At 37.3% G+C, this 22,686-nt stretch overlaps 1 protein-coding gene across 5 annotated transcripts in view; it reads right to left on the bottom strand.

The window, feature by feature from the left end:
- Positions 1 to 321: 321 nt before the first annotated feature.
- Positions 322 to 22,686, bottom strand: part of KHDRBS2 (KH RNA binding domain containing, signal transduction associated 2) — a 393,063-nt gene continuing 370,698 nt past the window's right edge. The window contains exons 11-13 of one of the 5 annotated variants that reach the window (XR_008822731.1): positions 16,981 to 22,325; positions 13,402 to 16,093; positions 323 to 1,615 (exon numbers count right to left, since the gene is read on the bottom strand). The gene's annotated coding sequence lies outside the window, so the exon portion shown is untranslated. Of the gene's footprint in view, positions 1,616 to 11,645; positions 12,043 to 13,401; positions 22,326 to 22,686 lie in introns of those variants that run through there. The other 4 variants (XR_008822733.1, XR_008822732.1, XR_008822730.1 and 1 more) reach the window with 4 other exon arrangements.

The following is a 22,686-nucleotide window of genomic DNA, read 5'->3' as shown; positions in this document are numbered from 1 at the left end:
AGAAAAGAGCTATTTGTAGTCATTTCAGCTTCAAGGACCATTAGCTAAATCACAAGGAACTTGATAGAAACTTCTATGTAGTAGATTTTTTCCTAGGCACATGGAAAACGCTAATTGTAGGCATTTATGAAATTAACACCCGTTAGGGATTTTTGTCTGTAGTTTTCCAAAACCTTCGAAGTTTCAAAGTTGCACATTTCCAATGCATTGAAAAAGCTACCCTACTTCATAGCTGCAAAACAAAGAATGAAAAATGCATTTACAATCTCCAGTGAAAAATAAAATCACCTAAGGATAAGAAAAAACAAGTGTGTGTGTGTATATATACACACAGAGACACACAATCACATATATATATATATTCACTCCAGACACTGAAAACATATGCTGGATATGTTCATTTTATCTCACTCAACCAAAGCAGAATGACTTTTCTCAGCAAGATGCTGCATGTAATGTACCATGGAGAATTCTTTTTTCAAATGTATTCCTTAGGTGGTGTGGAAAAAAGGGAAAAAAGGTTTGATATGATTTTTACTTGTGAGCTTGTGCAAATCCATGTAGGTCTACTTCAGCCAGCAATACTTCAAGACAGATAGCTTTTGGAACAATATGTAGTGTTTTCTTTAATAATTATGAATACCTTTAATATATAACTTGTTACTTCCTTATGTAATAGCAGACCTCATATCTCATGTGGTATGGATACAAGTAACTAATACAGGTGCATGCCAAACATTTTTTGATTTTTAAGCATAGCATTTCTTTAGTTGTCATAATAAGATTTAACATGAAGACCCTGATGGTGTATTTTAGTGTTAAATTACAACATCAAGTTCAGGAAGTTGGTTTGTTGTTTTTTTTTTCTCTCCTTAGACCTACAAAACAAAAAGGAAGGGTCTTCATGCAGATCATGATTTAAGGAAGTGAATGTGACAGTTCCTTATATTAATCAAATTTTTAACAAGCTATGGGATATGCTACAAATTCCTTTGCCTTCAAACAGTTCCATACCTTCAGGAACTCTCAAAAGCAGGATGCATGCAATACATTGTGTGTTGGAATACATTACCTCTGTTCTTAGGTCTATTCAAACAGAAGTTGAAAAAAAATCTACATTTTAAGCAGTGCTGATGCAGTGCAATTTTTGTTGCAGTTCAACATAGTATTTGCCCAAACTCATTGCACTGATTACCTTCTGCTGATATGTCTTCTCATGTTTAAGACTAGAAAATAGGAAATTGGGTCCTATAGGCAGGAAAATGTCTTGTAAAGGACCTGAAAAAAATAGCATGTGTGTTGGCTCTTTGGTTAGCTTAGATTTTTGAAAACTAGGCAGGATCCCCAGCCTGAACATTAAAGCAGAAAGAGATTTATTCTGTATAGTTCCATCATCTTGTTACAATCTTTGTCATAAGAAAGGAAGAGCAAACCTTGTGCCATTTTCAGTTCTTGTTTAATATCTTCTTCACAGGAAAATGCTGCCAGGATATTAAACTCATCTGTTCTTTTGGATAATAAGGATGTAATGTACCATTTTGACCTTTCCAAATGCTGTGTTTCAAATTGCTGTTCATTAGATATTTTTTTTTTTCTTGATTAAAGTCTCACTAACCTGTGGAAACAGAATGGAATAGGACCTAGTCAAGACATAACATATTAAGCATGATCAAAACAGAACCACACATTCGTATAGCTCTAGGTCTATAACAGACATTAACAACATGTAACAGACATTAACCAACAGTGTTAATGCTGTGTTCACTCATAAAAAAGAAGCTAAAATTATGTTTATTTAAATTTTTCTCATGACATTCAGAGTCTCAAGCTTCTATTTGGTTCAAAGTTTAATTATTAAAATAAGAAAGACTATTTCTGAGGTCTGTAGAAAAGTTTCAGGGATGAAGTCATAAGAGAACTGAATTATAATCCTCAAATGGAAATGTAATTATATGATAAAATATATATGACTGAGGTCCAGATTCTGTTAACCTTATTAATCCTTGTTGATTTACAGATTCTTAAATTCAGAAATAGATATTAAGGGCAGAAGAAATTGTATCTTAGCCTATCATTCTGTGTGGTCCCAAAATTTTCTGTCAGCTTCTGTAGCTTCCTTATGACATGTAGCATATCTTTCAGAAGGACACAGATTGCTTCAGTGGTTAAAAGCTCCTATTGTTAACTCGGTGGAGGGAGGACAGAAGGGAATTTTTGGCTCCAGCTAATTATACATTCCTTCCTTCTAAATTAGAGAGCTCTTAATTGTCAGAAATCCTTTTTGCCTGTAGATACCTGAGGGCTGTAGTAAAGCTGCTCTCAGTCTTCTCTTGACTGAATTAATAACAGTTTCTTTTGTTTCACTATTGGTACATTTTCCCCTAAATTTTGTTCTTTTAGAACTCTTTTCTGTACATCTTTTTAATTTTTAACATCCTTTTCAACAAACCATAGTGGCACATGGCTTTCCAGTAAAAGTTTCACAAATGTTGTGAATAAATAACTGCGCCAATTTCTGAATACCATTTACCTATTTACTCTTACCAGGATTATATTTGTCTTCAAATAGCATACCACTCATAGTTCATATCCAACTATAGTGACACTGTGTCCTTCTCAAAATTACTTTTCTGGCTAACTGGATTAAAACAGAGTGAAACCAGAATAAACTATAAATCAAAACAACAAATACGACACAAGCTGCCCTTTTGCATACAATTTTAAAGAAGTCAATACACTGCTCACTTGTGTTCACAGTTTGCTTCTGTTATCTGTAAATGCCTGTATTGATGGCACTTTAAACTGGAAGTTTAACATTTTGGGCTGGTTTCCACTTTCTTTTCGGTACTGGTTTTGCCTGTAGTTAACCTGACAGGGAGAACTGCCCAGTGTTGGGACTGATGTTACAGAATTACATACACATCAGTAGTGATAAAATGACCGTTAATGGTGCTCCTGAGAGAATAACTCAATGTTGGTGTTGATGTCATGAATGCCTCCTAATGGACTGCACTATCTGTCAGAGCAGTTTGTTAACTGTTGTTCACATTTTCTGTCTCTGCAGATCAGCAAGCATTTTGAAAGCACTAGTTAAGAATCTTCCTGTTAGCACTTATCAAACCAAAAGATAAAATAGGAAAAATACATTGGTGTAACAGAGGAAACCACCCAGTCTGGGCAGTGAAATTCTTTTAAGTGGTTTGTATCACATCCACAAGTACTAAGAGATGAACATGGGGATGCAATGGCAGGTAACAATTCACATGGTTCTCTGTAGGAAAACAGATTAGTATCATCAAGAAGAGCAATAGCTTAAAGTTCTGTGTTAACACACTTCCTTAGACACATTTTTTCCTGATTCTGAGCATTAGTATTAATGACAAACACATTTCCCTAGAAAAGAAGCAGAACTCCAAGAAGCAGTTTTAGCTGCAGTTTATAGCAATTGCTTTGTGCTATAGCGCTGGGTCCCAGGAGAAGGCAAGTCATCAATCAGGAAAGATTTACAATGAAACTAGATACTATATTAACTACTTTCTAACTTTCAATTCATATAGACAGCTCAGTATCAAAAGGAAGGAGCAAAGCCAAAGCAAGTCATTTAACTTTCAGAGATCTAGTATTCATACGGATGCACAGATGGGTAGCCAGGCACACGTACATACACATAGAGATCATAATGTGAACTTCAACCTCTTCTAGTGTCTACATATTTGAAACAGCAGTATGGCATATCGCCACAGACTTTCCTGGGGATGCTATGCCTTCTGCCTGGGGATGCTTTCAGAGGCACTAAAGACTACATGTATGAACTAATTACCGTACTCTGACCTCTAGTAACCACATAAATCATGAGAACCTCTTGCTGAATCTATAGACTCCTCGGAGGAAATATTTATCCTCTTTCTTGATAAACTGGATAAACTGCAATCCTTGGCATGCTTTCCTAGCAGGGCAGTATATGGAAAAGACTGGAACTCCATGGCACTATGCACAGCTACTTTGCCCATCTACATAGGTAATCTGAATCTGTTTAAGGATCATTGTTTTGTTCTGAGCTATTATAAAACCAGCTGCCCATAAAATGAAGCCATATGGCTCTTCCTCTTCTCAGAATGAGATTGCTGTCGTTTACCCTACTTTAAAGCGCTACATGGAGAACTGCACAAACACATCCTATCGACAGTGGGACTTGGCAATTTCATTTTTTGCCTAATATTAAGCCTACATAAACTTCAGCATAATTATTTATGTTTTGTTTTCAAGGGGCTTTGAAAAAAGATCCTGGAGAATAACAAATGCACAAATACCATTCAAAATGAGAGGGAAGAAAGAGTCTAATTAAACAAGCATGAACAGTCGAGGTATGGTATTCTGACAGCATTAACTTTTTTTATATATATATATATATATCATAAAATAATAAATTACTTTTTCACGGCATTCTGGCTTCTAGTTAGAAAAGTACAATTTAGGTAGAAAACTCAGGTTTTTTTACCAGGCCCTTGAAGAAAGGACAGGGATTTTACAGGACAGGAGATTTCATCATACTTCTGAAACTTATTTGTGTGCTCCCAAATATTTTACTAGGAAGCCAAACCCAGTAAAACTAATTTAATTTCATCAAAGGATTGCAACAATAAGGTTTTTCTTCTTTTTCCTTTTTCCCCTTTCTCCTTCCCTTCCCTTCCCTTCCCTTTTTTATGATGTCATACAATTTTGACATCAGCTATACATATATATCTTATATTAATCCACTTCCCCGGTAGCTGGATAGGTTTCCTGGTAGCAGGAAGACTTTTCCATAATAAATTTTTGTTTGAAGTTAGCTGTCAAGCAAGTTTCTTCAGAATCAGTTCTTGAAATACCACTTTATGCTTGCTTGTCATCATTGTATTTACTTTTATTTCATGCAAATTTTTACTTTTCTGCCATGCAAATTTCCTTTATTTTTGGTAGGCAATGAAGCAGTCCATAATCACTGAACCATTTTGAAAACAGACAAAGGTTTTAAGTCCTGCAGGGTATTTCTTAACCTTGCAGAACTCATCAAAGTGGCATGCAGGTATACCTGATCAATACAGGTAGTCAAACTGCACAAGAATGAAGTAAACTTTTCTATTTAAAATACAAATGATTAATAATTCTCAGGTACAGTTGTGATTCTAATATTCTTCATAGGTTTTTCACCAACAAATGTGGCTTTAATATTCACAAGCGAAAATACAAACTAGAAAAAAAACCAAAAACAAATGGTGAAAAACGCTGAACAGATCCTGCTAACGGTGGCTGTGATAGTCTATATTTTGCATTTTGAGAAATGAGGAAGAAGAATTCTCTTTTCTGTGCAAGAAGTACAAATATGATTCCACAACAAACTAACCCAAGGTTTGGGATGCTCTTTGCCAATAGTTTTGCTGGCGCAGAGAACCTCTCAGTTCAGAAATCAAAGGTATTTTTTTCTTCAACCATGTTTTTGTGTCCTGCTTGCCTGTCACAGCCCAGTGGTTGGCATGTGGGTATGTACATACACAGGCACCCACTGCTGGAGCAGCGTTCCCAACTCTTACATTCATTTAATGGGTAGTACGATTATGCAGGTTCAGATCTTATTTTTTGGGCCTTGCTCCAGGTGACAAAATCTGGAAAGACATTACTTATATGACAGTAGAATAATAAAATCAAAGATCAAATGTACCGCTGCACAAACAATAACTACAAATGCACTGTACTGTGTCAATTCTAGTGTCAAGGCAGCAGCCATAATATAATATAATTTTATATTGTTTTCTAAGTCCTTTTTGGTAAGAGGAAGGGTGCAGAACAACTAGATTTCCCCTGGAAGCTATCAGAATATGGGTAATTTCAAATTATGAATGCTAAAAGTCACAGCCACTGGAAAGAGCTTTTTGTCATGTTGGAGGCACAGGATAGATCCCCAGCAGATGAAATTTACACAGCTTACTCTTTAACATGGCAAGAGCTACTTCCCTTTACCCTGGGGTTAAAGTGATGTCTTGTAAAATTACACTCTATTTTGAAAAGGGAAATAGGTGAATATTGACACTAGGATTCAGGGCATGTTTTTTATACTGTCTAGAACTTTGGATTTCTTATGACAGGGTACGAATGAAAGCAAAACCTGCATATTTGCATAGACAAAAAGTAATTATTTTGATAATTTTTAAGTCATATGGAAATTCTACTGCAGAGATATGTAACCTAATGTAATATGTAACCTAACAACAAATTTGTTAAACTTCCTTTCTTCTTGCAGAGTATAATAAAATCTAATGTGTCCAGAAATAATTAGAACATGAAAATAGACCATGAAAACTACTTATTAAAACAATTAAAACTGCACTTAGGGGTATTTTACCGATTTAAATTTTTCTTGTTTTGTAGCATTTTCAAAGCATCAGTTTTTTGTGTGTGGACAGTCCCAATCTTCTCTAAAACTTACGAAGAATTACTTCCCAGCCAAACAGATTTGTGGAATCAAAAAAAAACTGAGTGGACATTGAGTATCTGTGATGAATGTGTGTAAAGCTAAGCAGACTCAGGTGGAAATGTGACTGTTTCCCTGTCATCTTGTCAAAGGCAACACCTGGTGACCACCTCAGGCTCCCAAGAGTGGCTGGTTCAGAGAGGTCACTCCTGGCTCCAATTTGCAATTACCAATCCATTACTTTTAAGAGCAGGGTCTTCAGGAAACCTCCTCACCAGGCAGCTTGAGCTGGAACACTTGGTTCTTTGTCCTCCTGCTGTGGAGCTGGAGGAACTCCAACTTTTAGAGCCTGTGGCATGAGGCTGGGAGCAGTGGCTGGAGTATGGCTTGGGAAGAAGAAGGCTGGAACCCCCGAAACCACAGCAAATCCTTAATTATGGATTGTCCTACTGGGTTCCATGTGGCCTGAAAACCACAGCACAAACCAGAATGAGCAGGACTTCCAAGATCGCTGCTTGTGCCCCAACACCTGCAACCCAGACGGTATGTTCCTCCTCCTTCCACAACTTACTGCTTTCCACTAGCTCTGTATTTAATCTCTTCAAGAAAAAACACTGTCAAGAAATAAACCATCTCATTCCTTCAGCGTTAGAGTTTAAGCGGTTTGCTCACTGCTATAGCTTTATTCTGTACAATGGATTGTTTTGTATATCTGCATTCTGTATTCCATATACATGTACTGCAAATATGACAGCAGTTCCAGGTCTGTGCTAAAACACTTAACAGTTATTAAACACTTTGCCTCTGCTGTAGTGGAATGCTAAAACTTTGTATTTAAAAATCAAATAGATTGCAATGACAGTACACATAAGCTTTTGCTTTATATTTCCTCAACTTTTTCCTGTATCAAATCCATCTGACCTTTTAAAGGGGTAAAATGAATATCCTTTTAATTCTCTGATCCTTAAGAATATCAAATCTCAGTTGCTTCACACTGTATCATATATGTAGAACTGCACTGAAGGCTTGATTTCGAATCTCCTGAAGTCAGTGAGCTTCAGTGAGGGTTTGGAATGGCTTGAATTTGGTCACCATTGTCCTTTGTTGTTACTATGGCAAAAAGCCACTGCATTTCCAGTCCTGGATGAAGAATGCTAGTCATGCACATAACACTGAAAGTGAAAAAATATGTATTGGGAGGTCAACAACAAAGAATGAGGCTTTCCATTTTTTGTTAATCCAAACATTTGTGTTTCTGATTTAGGGATTATGGCTCAACAGATATGAATTGTTTACATTTCAGGACATGGTACACCTGGTATGTATGAAGGGCTCACCCTGAAGTGAGTCTCCTTGATCTCTATAAATATTTGGAGGTGGTGTGCTACGTTAATGGAATTAATAAAAATCATGGAAATTTTTATTAGTACACAGACTACACTCCACAGAACACCACTGAAATTACTTGACTAGCCCATTCATTAAACTGCCTTCTGTACTCTTATATTTAGCACAGTATAATTTTAGAGACTGATCTTACAACCTATACACCTATGACTAGATCCAATGAGATGAAAAAGATTTCTCATTACTGTAGTAAGATATGACTTTTTTTTTTCATTTCTTTGCCAGTATGATACTGGAACTTTGTCACAGGTGTCAATTTGTGGAGAACCACAGTTACTCAGAGTACAGGCAGAGAAAGGTGCATCTTGGCAATCACAACAGGCAATTAATCATAAAGGTTGATGATTTAATGGCATCTTTTATAGCTTATGGTAAGTCAATCCTTTGCAGTTCTAGTAAAAAGCTTAAATGAGTTCTCTTATTTTTCAGGGTTATTACATTTATTACTCTTAACAGTCCTTTGTTTGGATCAGGATCATTCAAATATTTTTAAGTATATGCCTAAATATACTGTTTACTCTTGTGTTGCCCTTTCTTTTGTCCTTGACAAAATCAGTTTTGTTGTCCCTCTTCCAGATCTCACAGAGAACTAGTTGTGCCAAACAATTTCCATGTGATGGAAATACTTGCCCCTTTGTTGACAGGACAGTCATATGCTGTATTCTGCTAATGTATGTGTACCTCTGAAGCATATATGTTACATTCTTTAAGTGAAATATTTGCCACAGTATTGTTACACTTAGCTCATTCTGCCAGCTGAATCCACAGATAACAGGATGAGCTGAATGCTTGTCTACACTTCACAAATATTTACAGAGTAAGTGGTTTTTACTCAAATATATTTATGAGAATGCTAAAAATATTGCAATATTACAGAAAATATTTCTGGGCTACACAGAGATTAGAAATGCTGAGAAAGACACCTGGAGCATGAGAACAGTAGACATAGATAATAATTTTCTATGTGATTCGGGATGCTTTTCCTAGTGTTGTTATTATACGATGCAATACAAGAGGCTGCAAAAGACTCCCAGTACTTGTATCCTGTTGTGTGTGCCGCTGTGCAGAGATAGAATTCTTTCTGATTTCATAGAGCAAGCTTACAGGACTGTCATGGTTTAACCCTGGCCAGCAATGAAGCCCCACACAGCTGCTCGCTCACTCGCCCCACAGTGGGATGCGGGGGAGAATCGGAAGAGTAAAAGTGAGAAAACTCGTGGGCTGAGGTAAAGACAGTTTAATAGGGAAAGCAAAAGCCACACATGCAAGCAAAGCAAAATAAGGAATTCATTCGCTAATTCCCATGGGCAGGCAGGTGCTCAGCCAGCCCCAGGAAAGCAGGGCTCTGTCACACATAGCGGTTACTCAGGAAGACAAGTGCTGTAATGCTGAATGTCCTCCCCCTTCCTTCTTATTCCCCCAGCTTATATACTCAGCATGATATCATGTGGTATGGATATCCCTTTGGCTCGTTTGGATCAGCTGTCCTGGCTGTGTCCCCTCCCCATTCCCGTGCCCCTCCAGCCCTCTCGCTGGCAGGGCCTGAGAAACTGGAAAGCCCTTGACTTAGTATAAATGTCACCCAGCAACAACCAAAACCATCAGTGTGCTGTCAGCATTGCTCTCTCACCAAATCCAAAACACAGCACTGCACCAGCTACTAAGAAGAAAATTAACTCTGTCCCAGCTGAAACCAGGACAAGTACTTTAGTGAAAATACTTTCTGCTCAGGTACCAATTAAACAACCAGTCATTACAAAAAAATCTTGCTCTCTGTACTATGTGTCACACCTTAAATATCTCTCAGGACAAAGATCAGTTGTGGTAGGATAAGAAGCTGGATGAGATTTTGATAAGAAGCAATAGGAGTGAACCGAAAGCCATGTTTAGAAGACTAATACTGTGCCACGTTGGTATTCATATAAAGATTGATGCTGAATCTAGTTTAATTAAAATATAAAAATGCTGAAAGTGAAATGTCAAAATAGGAAGTACATAAAAATATAAGTGGGATAGATCTGAAAAGACAGTTAAGAAATTTCAGAGATAACAAAGTAGGCAACTGAGAAATATGCTGGCATGCCATCGCGCATTTTGACAATATGCAGAATGATGTACTTCAGAAATCTGGATACTAATATATATGCCTCTATCTTAAATTCATTGGATTCATGGAAAATATATAGAAGTCATTGTATCCATCTGAATAGAAACAGCTGGTCAATGTACAACAGATGTCCAAGAAACAGCAAATAGTTGAATGTCAAATGCAACTAGAATGAGATTATTTTATAGCCAAAAAATGTGCTTCAATCTGCATCTAAAATACTTGAAAAAAACCTAGTGGCTAAAATGACAGTGCTCCCTATTGATGAACATCTTACTATTCATTTAATTTAGAAACAAGCTAAACCAGAAGAGTTCAGAGAAAAAGCAATTTTTAAAAAAATGTAAAATGAACTTGAAGAAGTCACTATGCAAAATTATTAGTAAGCACTGAACTGAAACTTTTCTAATAGAAGTCATAAATATGTGTTTATGGGTGATGGGAACAGCCATAATTCTGGTGAAAGCACATCTCCCTACTGCCCAAAAAAGAATGAACACACCAAACCCCACTTTAAACTCTCAGAGGAACCCTCAGAGGTTGAACTCTCCTCTGTATGTTTAACATTGAGAAAAACTCTAAATTGTTGTGGATTTTATTTTTAAAAAATATGGACTGTAAATCGTTATCATTTAAATCAAAAATGACCTATTAAATTCATGAGACTGGGGAGGAACTTCCTCTGTTGGCCCAGTTATTCCTCCAGGGGAACCCATCGCTATTGGGCCACTGTTACAAATGTCTGATATCCCTGAGTTTTCACTTAGCTCAGGTTTGGCCACTGGTTATCCAACAGATCATCTCTTTCTGGGTACATCCCTACATCTGGAAGAGGTCCTCTGCTGATCAGTGTAATTGCTCATTTTGCTAAATCCACTACGCTGAAGTGGAACACGAAACTATAGCACACTTGCCACATACACGGCATTTAACCTATGCCCCATTTCCTGAAACATAAGGGTGGTTCATGCTGATGGTTTTAGTCTTTAACCCTTGTAATGATATACAATTATATCATTATATATACAATTATAATGATTTATTGTTTGCATAAACATTAATAATATGTTGCCTGTTTTAATATTCTGAGAAATTATGCATTTTTACCAGCCCTTACTTGACCATTGTTTAAGAAGCAACAAACAAGCAGAAAGCTAGGTTCAGTTTAGAAGGCTGTAATTTCATGTAGGCATGATGTTAAAGCTACAGAGAGTGCAAAATGTGTCACACTGTGTTAACATCTGCGTTTCTGCTCAGATCTGAGCATAGGAGTTTTCAGGAGTTGTTTCATTCTTCTAAGTCTGCATTGTCACCTGATTTTGCAACAACCGATACTTCCAGAGCCTTTACTGTTCATTTCTCTCCAAGCATTGTTAGGATCCACACGATATCCTTTGTCCCTTGCCCAAGTTTCTGTTGGCTGTGCTAGGCAACATCTGAGATTCGCAGCTTTTTTTTGAGAAAAGAGAGAAGGGGAAAAGAGAGAGAAAAAAGTCTTCCATCTTCGTTCACTTTGTGTTTCCACCTTCCGCTTCCATCTTGACATTCCTGCCCTTTGAATAGTTCACTTTCTTACTGCATTTATCTAGGGAATGACTTAAGAGAATTCAGTTGTTTGTATGCAGGAATTGCTGTCCTAACTGAAGTCTTTGAACCTGTAATTATATTTTGAAAGTCCTTTATTGCACCATCTATGTTCAAAAAAAAATTATTTCTTAAGATGACAAATGTAGAAGTATGTTAGGGGAGACACTCAGAGCACACCGATTCACATCTGTGGAGATGTGTATTGAATATTACTTTACAAGAGGACAAAAATACATGGAACGGACCTCCAGCTTGGATTAGACTTGTAACCACTATTTATTAATATAATAATATTCATCCTATTCCACAGAAAGACTGCCATTTTTAAGTTGCAAAAGCCTACCTTCACCAAAACTGCTTTAATATATCTATATGCAAATCTCACATCAACTCCAGAGGAGCAGTGATTGGCGAAGGTAGGGTAACAGAGAAGAAAGGATGCCACAGAGGAAGAACTCGTACTGTGTGGGAGACAGGCTTTTCACAAGAGTACCTGAAAGACAAGATAGGGTTTACTGTTCCAGCAGTGGGAAAGTCAGCTTCTAAATGAGACCTTTAAAGAAAACGTCTGCTTCTTTAATGGGTGGTCCACTGTGCGATACTGAAGACTTCAGAACTTCATGTGTTAAGCTGCTGTCCTATTTTAGACATTTCTGCACAGTGAAGTTCAAAATAGACATTTTAATTCCAAAGTCAGCAGACATCTCATGCATTATCCATGTGTAATCAGAAAGACAGAAGTGAAGTGAGAAAAGTGACAACACTAATTAGATTAAGAAAAGTTAGGAAACTGGTGAAGACCACGAGAGAGGAAAGTCCCTTTCAATAGATTGGAAAATAGAAGGGAAAAGCTGTTAAAATTACACACCTTCTTCTGTGATCAGGAAAGACTACTTCTCATATGGGACACTTGAAAAATAGGTCCTACTTTCTCAAATACCAGAAGAAGAAAAAGTAGAACTATGGCGTTACTTGCTGGGATGAACAAAGGGTTATCATTCTATGCGGATGCTTGGATCACTCCGTGTAACTGGCATCCCATCTGATTTGTTAAGTTCAAAGGTTTACAGGCAATATATGGAAACACTTTCCCTTGCTCTTCTCAGGGTGGGCAAGAAAGAAATCAGATACATTCTGTTGGGACTGTGTTGAATTTTTAGTCCTGCCAGCTCAGCAGAGCTATTGCAGCCCTCAGAGGATAATTTGTATATGCACAGTGACATTATATGTGTTTTGTAGTAGATTGGGACTCCCTATGGAGACACCATCCATACTTAAACCGTCACCCCAAGAGTTTCCAAGGAAAAAACTGATATTCTGTCCAGTTTCTAGCAGTAATAACTTGCTGCTGCAGCACCTTGCTCTGCTTCAGTTGTGTTGGCTGTGCCTAGAGCTTGTGGTCAGCAGAGTCTTATGGAGGGTGCAGCATTTACCTGTTTCACCACAACTGCGTTCAAGGTCAGAAAAAAATGGAAAAAAAGGTGTGGGTTTTTTTTTTCCCTACCATTTCACATATTGAGTCTAAGGTATGATTTATTCTTCAGGGATATTTGTACAAAAGTACAAATATATGAATGCAGTACCAAGAGACTTTCCAACTTATTCCAATGATGCATCTAAACAATACCTGAAAAACATTTCAGAAGACGCATAATAATAACAGGAAGGGGCAACTGAGGAGAAGTATGAAGACTACAAGGTTGTGAATTTACAAGGGAAAAAGCATTTCTGGCTTGCAGAAGCTTCAATATTAGTGATGAAGCATAAACCACTTAAGCACCCACTTAATCTTCAGGCTGAGGTTACTGGATTGGCAATTAGAAAATTATCTTTTTACTTCTAAATGGATTACCTCTGATTTGAAGTCACAAAGGGAGAAAAATCTGGTGCTCAAGATGCCTTTTCTTTTTAAATGAAGTCACATTTCAAGGAAAGCTGTAATTTGAAACGCAACATTTATTACTACTTTTCAAGGCAGTGCTAGAAGAAAATCACTATCTTCCTCAATAGCTTTTATATTAGCAAATCATCATATATTCAAGTGCAAAATTACTGTGATAGCAAAAGAGAAGGGGTTCTTTTAATTTGCTTTGGTGTTTTGAACATCCAGTGACTTGCAAAACCTGAATGAAAGCCATTGGTTTATTCCTTCACTAAAAGGCTTTAGAAATATCTCTGCTTCTACAGGAATAACTGCCCGGAGTTGCAAAAATTGGCGATTACATCAGATTTTAAGAATAAACAGTGGCACCTCTGACGTGCCTCGTATATGTTAACAAAAGACACAAAGGTTACTGGATTGCAAAACATTCATGACTAAACCTGGAGCAGACTTAGACTTCTATTCCATGGGAATAACAGAATGAATGGAAAGCAGTTAAGAGGATTAAACCCACTGTAGAGAGATGTGAAGCATAAAGCCATACTTAATGACTCATGATCTCTCTCTCCCTGTCCCCATTAATACAGCTTCTTTATTCCTCTTTGCTCTATGCAATTCATGTGTATTCTTCTCATTCACCAGTACGTGACCTTATTTAAGTCTCTTCCTTAAAAACTCAGATGATGATAACATTACTTTTTTAAAATAGCAATGAAATGTATTATACATGTGTGAATTAAATGAAAAATATTATTCTGAAAAGTTACCTCTGTCCACTAAAAATGTATATGTAAATCCAATTTAATTTCCACATCTTTGTTTCAAGAACCTCAAAAGAAGATGATCCTGAAACCAGGGTATTCTTTTAGCATGTTTACTCTTTCATCTGATATTCCCTTATCTCTAGTGTGGTCCAACATCACAAAGCAAAAAATGGACTGTTCTTTCCTCAGCTAAGACACTTGCAGGATATTGCAGGGTGTCTAATAGATTGAGACATCATTTTGTTAGACAAATATGAATCTCTGGGACTTACCTCCTATTTCAACTGACAACAGAAACTGTTTAAATGTTTCTTATACTAGAAAGATCTCAAATCCAATATTTTGATTAGGACAGGACTGATGCCAAGCTCTTATGGAATAAGTAATGTATCCACTGTTACTGAATAAAAAGAGTTGCATATCTAAAGAGAAGGAATAGAACTTAGTATTTATATTGATGAGTATTGTTTTTAAAAACAGTACCACTTTATTAAATCATATTATAGCTTATTAAAAATATTGCAATATATTACAGAAACCTAAGATTAGCTTTCCTTTAGTTGATGATACTCCAGAAAATACACTCATAGATATTTTGAAGTTCAATTTTTCTGTTTCCCAGATCCTGAGATTTATAAAATAAACTGTAAGTGGAGGAAAGCAAAACACAGAAGTCAGTTCAACCTGTGCAACTTGAAACTAGTGACTGAAGTCTGCACAGACAGTGAGTAGAGCTGACAACTATCTGGAGTTATTCTAGTAACAGTGTGCTAAATTTGCTACTTTTCCTCTAAATGGGACAAATTCTTACATTATTAAAATTGCTATCACTCTCTTGGCACTACTGCAATAAAGTGCTGATTTTAAGCCCATGAGAAATTACCCCAGTGTATTGCTGTCTATGAGATGTCACACTGTTTTGTCAATGTCTTCCAAGCATAATATTACTTGGTGTGAGGAGCAATCATAATTTAAGTATAAGGTAATTGCATCATTGCCTTGGTGGCATAGTGGCTCCTTAAAAAGAGCAGGTTTTTTTTTCTGGCAATCCTCTTGCTACTGTCCAAAAGACACATCCTTCCTTGCTTTCCCAAACCTGAGAATCTGGAATGCATGTGGTTCAAAGGACATCTACTTTGCTTACAGGGACGGAAATGAAGATGGCAGCTCAGCATCTTAATGCTTTTCTGAGAGAAGCTACATTTTGTACTTCAGGAAAATGTTTCATTTCTATAGGAGCTCCAGGTGTAGAGGTCTATGGCAAGAGTCTTGCATACAGTGAAAGTCTTTCAGTCACTCAACTCATCATCTGGAGGCAAATTCAGACCGATTATGTTGAATTTGGTTGTAATTTGAGAACAGTCACAGAGAAAGGAGGGATGAGCAAGACCACACACTGTCCAGAGTAATGGTTAGCAGTATGCTTGTGGACATGCCAAATACACCTTCAAAGTCTTCTAAAAGACTTCGATACCAAAGGCTGCATACAGGCAGCGACTCTTAACTTGGGCCTTATGTATATGCATATATGTATATATACACATATGACAGAAGCCTCTAGTTAAAATCAGCCAGTCACCAACTCTCCTGCTGAACTATGGTGTGTCTCCAGAGATCCTTATTCAATTATTAATGCATCTGCTGCTAATTTCATCGTGCAGAGTGTGAATTTGTCTTTCCACATTGAGCTCGGAGGGAAGTTTGTAAGAAATATAGAACTTGTCAGCACATGAGAGTCAACACTTTACTGCTGTGCTGCGGCCATTTATAATGAAACTAAAATGAACACTCACTTGTTTGGCATTAATTTAATGTCCCACTTAGCTCCTATCAGACGTAAATGGCTGCTCCATCCATTTAAGCATTTCTGTTTGTGCACATAATGAAGTACTCTGTACCTGTCAGGTAAGCAGAACTCATAAATGAAATAAGAAATGGATGAGGAAATTCAGTGTTCTTAATGGTAAGGCTCTACAGGGGCAGCATCAGGGGTTTTTTTCTGGCCACAGGTGTACCACTGTGAGATTCACCTTTTATCCCATTTTGCAGAGACCATACAAAGACATGACACGTATACACGTTAGCATGCCAAAAACATTCCTAAAATGAATATATGTTCAACTCATGGCACAATTAAGAACAGCTGTAGTTGTCAAACACACTCAAAACAAAATAAATTAGCTAGGCAACCTCTTGGTACTGAAATGTTGGTTTTTTTTAATGTTCTCTATCTCAGAAAAATAGAGTTTAATTTTTAACAGCATACTAGTTATGATCATCCCCTCTTGAGGAATTTTTTTATGAGAATGAATGGAGGTAATGACTACCATTAGTCACTGTCATTAGCATAAAACATTAGAAATGACAATATTTATAACAAGCTATGACATGACAATTAAAATATGACTTTCTATCACTTGCGTATGCTTTGGCTACAGCTGGTTGCTATTTTCTAAAGTTAAACTGATAGAAGTCTGGTAATGCTATATTTAATAGCATGTTCATCATCAGATCTAATTGTTTTCCACCACAGGGTATGAAGCTTTATATCCCCTATCAACCCAAAACAAACACCCATACTGCTTAATGGCTGTTCAATTAATGTTTATAGTGCTACTTTTATAACCTAAGTTACAAGACAAAAAAAACCCTCCAAGAAGCAATTTAAGGACCTCAGAAGCTTAACAGGACTTCAACCAATACCAAAATTTACTAAAACACATATAAAGTCCCACACTTGAGGATGTGAAATTGAAGAAATTAGTCAACATCAGAGAACTCTTACAGGACAATGGTGTAATTGCCAAAGGAGGGGAACACAGCCCTTCACACAGGGGTAGTTGAGTGACTTCAGGCTGGCTGCCCTGCAACTGCTGCTCATGCTGGGCTAAAACAGAGAAGACCTGTTCATCCCAGGTCACATAAAGGTCAGACTCCGTTGCTCAAATTGCAGTTATTCCCCTAGGAGTGATTTGCCCTTGGCAACCTAGATGCTGTCCACCTACTCATAATTCTTTCCCCTATTTTGCAGAGCTCATGCTGATTAAAAGGAAAGAATGGCTCAAAGATGGGTTTCTCTGCTACCACCTTGGTGCATACTAATTTTTGTCCCTACCTTTTGTACTAAGCCTGTAGAGAGCTATGTAAAACTACTGTAAATATGTTTTCACTGGAGAGCTGCCATTGTTCTAAATTATGAAAGTAAATGATTTCTGGTTTGAGCTTTTAATTGTATATAGTAGTAATATATTCACTCGGAGATTCCCATTTGAATTCAGACACCCTGATCTCTGGCTTTTAATGATGCATTACCAACCTGTACTTCTCTGACACCTAGGCAATTAATCATTGGCACTCCTCAGTCCCCCAGAGTAGCTGGACACAATTAGACAAGAAAGAACCAGACTTGAGGGGTGGTGAAAATTTCTTTTCAGAAACTATACGTTTTTTTCACGCCATAAACTCTGCTTGACATTCATTGCTGCAAATATATTTTAATAGAACTGCTGTTATTCTGCCTCTCCTTCCAGCCTCCCAGGAGTTTTTGTAGATCAACATGACATTCAGAAATAGGCGAAAAATGCTCTGTGAAGTTTAAAGGCTGTCAAGCCTTCTTGGTAACTTCCCTCCAAGAGTACAGCTGAGAAATGACAAACTTGTCACCTGACTGGCTGGTGTTTAGAGCTGACTGCTTTTGATTAGGAAGCAATGAACCTTCCATTCTGGAGTTCATTTTGTGTTTCATAAGCACCTCTTCACTGCAAATTATGCAGTTGAACTGATTTGAATTTGATTAGCATGATGCTACAGTTTTATTATTTGTAGTAAATACAGGCATCTTTTATGGCGTTACTGCACATTTAGGAGAATTTCAGGATGGTTACAGACTTACTTTTATTTCTCATGCATTATTGCTTGACATTTTAAAAAAATCCAATAATAATATATGCCTGTGTTGCAATTACTCACGTGTGCATTGCTCCATATGTACTTACACTTTACATCCTCTCTGCTCCAGTGGGAAGAGTAAGATGAAAGCAATCCTGCCTACTCAAGGACAAAGTACTGTGTCCTCAGCAGGTAAGTTGAGCTAGAAAGAAAGTTATTCAGAAATGCAACAGCTAACTTCTTTAATGGAAAACTCGGGTATGAAATTTTATGCTACAGACTTTGTGATGCACAGCCACCAGAGGTGCATGCATTAAACACTGAGTTGCTATTTCAATGTCATCTGACTTTGTGAGTTGCGATGTGAACGCTCTGGGAAGCTTGATACACTTTTATCTTCTGACAGCCTTTCAATTACATGTCCTTCCACATTATTACATAACTTCCAGTGATCTGCACTGTGGACCTCAGTAATAAAAATCCATTTAATGTCTGAAGAACACAACTTCTTTGGTCAGTCGGTATAGACATAGAGGGTGAGAAGTGCGTTTGACCAGAAACTAATGCTGAGTGGTCAGATGGTTGGGTCAATAAAAGCTAAAAATAACATTTGATTTTCAGAGAAAAGAGAGTTCAGGACACAGCCTAAAGGCTAGATTTGACCCTAACTAACCATTTGTCTCTGTATCAGTGTTATAAGGAGTGTGTAGTCACCCGAATCTACATGCTGCAGAGCAGTCAGAGATGTAGCTACAGAACTCACCAGCAAGATCTATGATTAACTAACAGCTTAATGTATTTATTACCAGTATGGTCCACAGTGCCTTTTATCTATTAGCTTCAGGCTGAATATTCTCCAACACTTAATTCTACCTACCTTTAGAAAAATCCATATATATCTACAATTTATCTTCTTATTTGCTTACCTGTTTTCACAGACCACCACTACAGTGCATGAGTACAGCAACATATCCCAGTCATCAGGGATGCTTTTAGAAAAATAAAGTAGGCTCACTTCAGCTGCAATTCAAGCTATTAGTGAGATATTAGTGTAATCTATGCGTCTTCAGTATTTCTTTGCTTTTCAATAATACCAGCTGTCTGTCTCAAAATCTGTAATATATTAATTTCCACAGTATCTGTATAAAGATGCAAGACAAGAGGTTCAAAAAAGGTGTTTTGGGTGAGAATATGTAGATCTTGTGTACCAATGATGACTCCTGATCTTCGAGAACCTGAAGCTGAGGCTTGTGAAAGCTGCAGGTTTTCAGCACTTCTGAAGACAAAAGTGTGTCTCCAGTGCTCCAATACTGATGGAAGTTTCTATGTTTTGAAAATACTGAGGGTTATTAACACAAGTACCTGCTAAGCAAATCACATTCCTTTAATAAACACGCAGTCCAACAACAAAGCCATGAGAGGAAAGAATTAGCAAAGGTTATAGAAGTACAGAAAATCGACTTCTGGGAAACTCCACAGGGCAGTTTCCATGCGGTGAATGCTGCACGTGGGGAGCTCAAAGAGAAGGCCTGAACAGCTTGTTCTATCACAGCAAAAGCTCTTCTGCATCAGGCCGTGCTTCTCTATGCCCACTTCTCAACCTCTTGCTCCATTGAAGAGCATCAGGCACAGACCAGGCTTACCTCAAACTCCAAAGACAAGCATGTGTCAAGCCTTGTGTTCCCCCAGCTCTACACAACTTAATATTACGATATGATAAACATAACCTGTAGCTTTTAATGTATCTCCCATAACTGAAATTTAAAATTCTTTTCCTTAAAAGTCTAATTATTAAGGTCGGGATTACTTTCACCCAACCTCAATTATCTAAAAGACAGCTACGTAGTCTACACTAGGCATCTAGTCTCATTTTCTAAACAGCAGAGGCCATTTCATCCCACTTGTTTTTGACACGTACCTGAAAGGGGCTAAATTGCCCTTTGGACCTGAATTGAGTATATATGAACATACATATATATATAACTGAAAAACAGGAAAGTCAGAAACAGTAAAGGAAGTCATGAAAGCAGGTGAAACTTGGTATTTTACTATGAAGTACTGGCTTTCTTAGACAGGGAAAAAACGGAATTCCCTTTCTTCCTCCGCAGATTTCTGTTCACTTTCTAGAAATATAAGTAGAGTCCTCCACACTCCTGAATCACTTTTTTCACTTATTAAACTCTGAAGTTATCAAGCCAAAAGGAATCGCTACGCTGAGTTTCCAAGAACACTACAACATTTTCTTTAGGCAAAGAATGAAAATGATCACCTACTTCCATGCCTCACTTTTAAGCCACTTTAGGAAATGTAGTCCAATGGTTGAGACTGGGGTATAAGTACAGGTATTTTGGTTTTGATGAATAGCATTCTTTGTGAAGCAGAGCAAACAGCTTCCCCCTTCTCCTTCCATCTGCTATGTGCAAAGCACAAATGCCAATAGAGGCATCAATCTTCTTATTCCACATTGATATAATGTGAAAAACACTTCTAAGAGCCTTAGATTATTATCTACAATGTAAACACACTTAGCTGTAATCTAAGTAAAGCCTTAAGAAACCTGCAAATTTTCACTCATTTCTTTATCTCGCATCCCAGTTCAAACTGGAGTGTGAGTACTGTGACCTAGGGTTTATTTCCAGCTCTAGCTAGTGGGAGGAATGTTGAAAAATACATATTTTTTTTCTTCTCTAGTCTAGAAACATGTTAGGTTTGAATAGCTTTTGGCCACATCCTCTTAGCTCTTTCTCTGTAGAGAAAAATCTACATCTAAAGCAAGACATAGTTCAAAGTTTTATCACCATTTGCAGAGAACAAATCCAAAAATAGCACAGGCAGAAAAGTGTCATCACATTCAGAACACATGATGACAAGGAATGGAATCCTGTAAGAGGACCATGCTGTTCTGCAGTGCAGGAGACTAAGGTTCCAGTGCGTTTTCTGGTGTACGGTCAGAAGAATCAAGGGAAGGACTGTGGTTGCACCAGAAGTGTGGGAAGTGATGGTGTGTACAGGATTGAGGTGGGTATTTCTGCTGCCACTGTATGGAGTCTGCCAGGAGAGTATCTCCACATTAGCTATTGGTACTGCTTTTGCTAGCTACCATCAACAAAGACTTAAAATGGCCTTTTGTTTCACATGCTGTTTGCTGAAGGAACAAACCCTAATAACTAAACGCAGTAACTGTATTTTTATGTGACATATGGCTATAAATAAGCTTATTACAGAAAAATACAACTTCCATATAAGTATTTAGTTTGGAAGATTCAGGAAATGTTAGATTTCTACTTTCCAATATAATTAGATGATGTTCTTCAGTATATACAAGAGGACGTAGCCTTTAATCACAGGACCTTTTGCTACCCTTCTCTCTGCAAGACCTAATTTATTCTGGATATGAGATTGAATTAAGTATTTGTATCTGTCTTAAACCTTAGTGGTATGACTGGTTTTTGTTTACTGTTTTCCACCCAGATGTCCTCTGGTATACTTTTATTTACTTTCTTACAGGTTTTCATAGTTTGTAGTGACAATGCTACAGTAACTGAGCCTTAGACATTTTAATAAGTGTATGTTCACAACAGGTCATGAGGATACCAAAGTTCTTCTAGATGAACAAGCAAAGAAAGAGCAAAAAAACCCCCAGAATCTGCAAAATTTGATTTTACCAGGACCACCTCAATGAGTTAGCTAATCCAAAGGAGATGATTTCTCCAAATATTTGGCATTTTTAAAACCTATTTCTATGTTCAACCCACTGCACAAATATAGTTTGATTATTTTTATGTTACTTCTGTGAGAAAGATGATTAAATATTATTTACCACAGAAAGAGAACATAAGAATTTACATACATTTTCAGACTATCCTGTCTCAAACTAACATGCATCATAGGTAACTGTGTATGAGCTCTCTTCCAATGGCAAACATAAGGTGAACTGGTTTAAAATAATCCTATTTTTTCCAGACTGAGGTAAGATGAATTATCTCACATTTGACATAAACTAAACCCATACAGACAAATACCACAGCTCACCTGATAGACTGGAAGATCACTGTAAGTCTGAGTGCCACCATATCCTGTTGAGGTTTGTAATGGCAGGTCCAGAACTCAGGGCTGTGAAGAGTCCCAACCTGAGGCTCAGTTCTTCAGATCCCACTGATGTATTGCAAATGATGCTGAACGCGCTTATTTCTCTGAACACCGTTCAAAAGGTACAGTACTTCCCCCTAAGTCTCCAAAAATCTGAAAATCAAGAAAAAGTTGGGCAGACACATTCAATGAAGAACGCAAAATCAGTTGTGAGATTAATATTTTAGATTAAATTACTTATGTAGATCCACACAGCATCTCTGTGACACAGTGTTAGTCTGGATGACAGAAAATGCTTGGGAGACAACTACCTTCCAAATTCTGCAAGTTACGAGATAAAGCAGTTACATAAAATAACAATTTTCTGCCCACTTCTGACATACCCCTATGCCCTGCAAGAAACACAAGTAGAATAGAAGAGTAAATGATCATCTGCTTACAATCTCTAAAATAATGGATGTGCAAAAATGAGGAAATGGAACAAACTAAATACCGGCATTTCTGATTTTGATTT

This window comes from Falco biarmicus, chromosome 6, assembly GCF_023638135.1.
Source record: "Falco biarmicus isolate bFalBia1 chromosome 6, bFalBia1.pri, whole genome shotgun sequence".
NCBI classification, from domain to species: domain Eukaryota; kingdom Metazoa; phylum Chordata; class Aves; order Falconiformes; family Falconidae; genus Falco; species Falco biarmicus.
The sequence above is the reverse complement of the archived record's forward strand: the minus strand, read 5'-3'. Positions and strand labels throughout refer to the sequence as shown.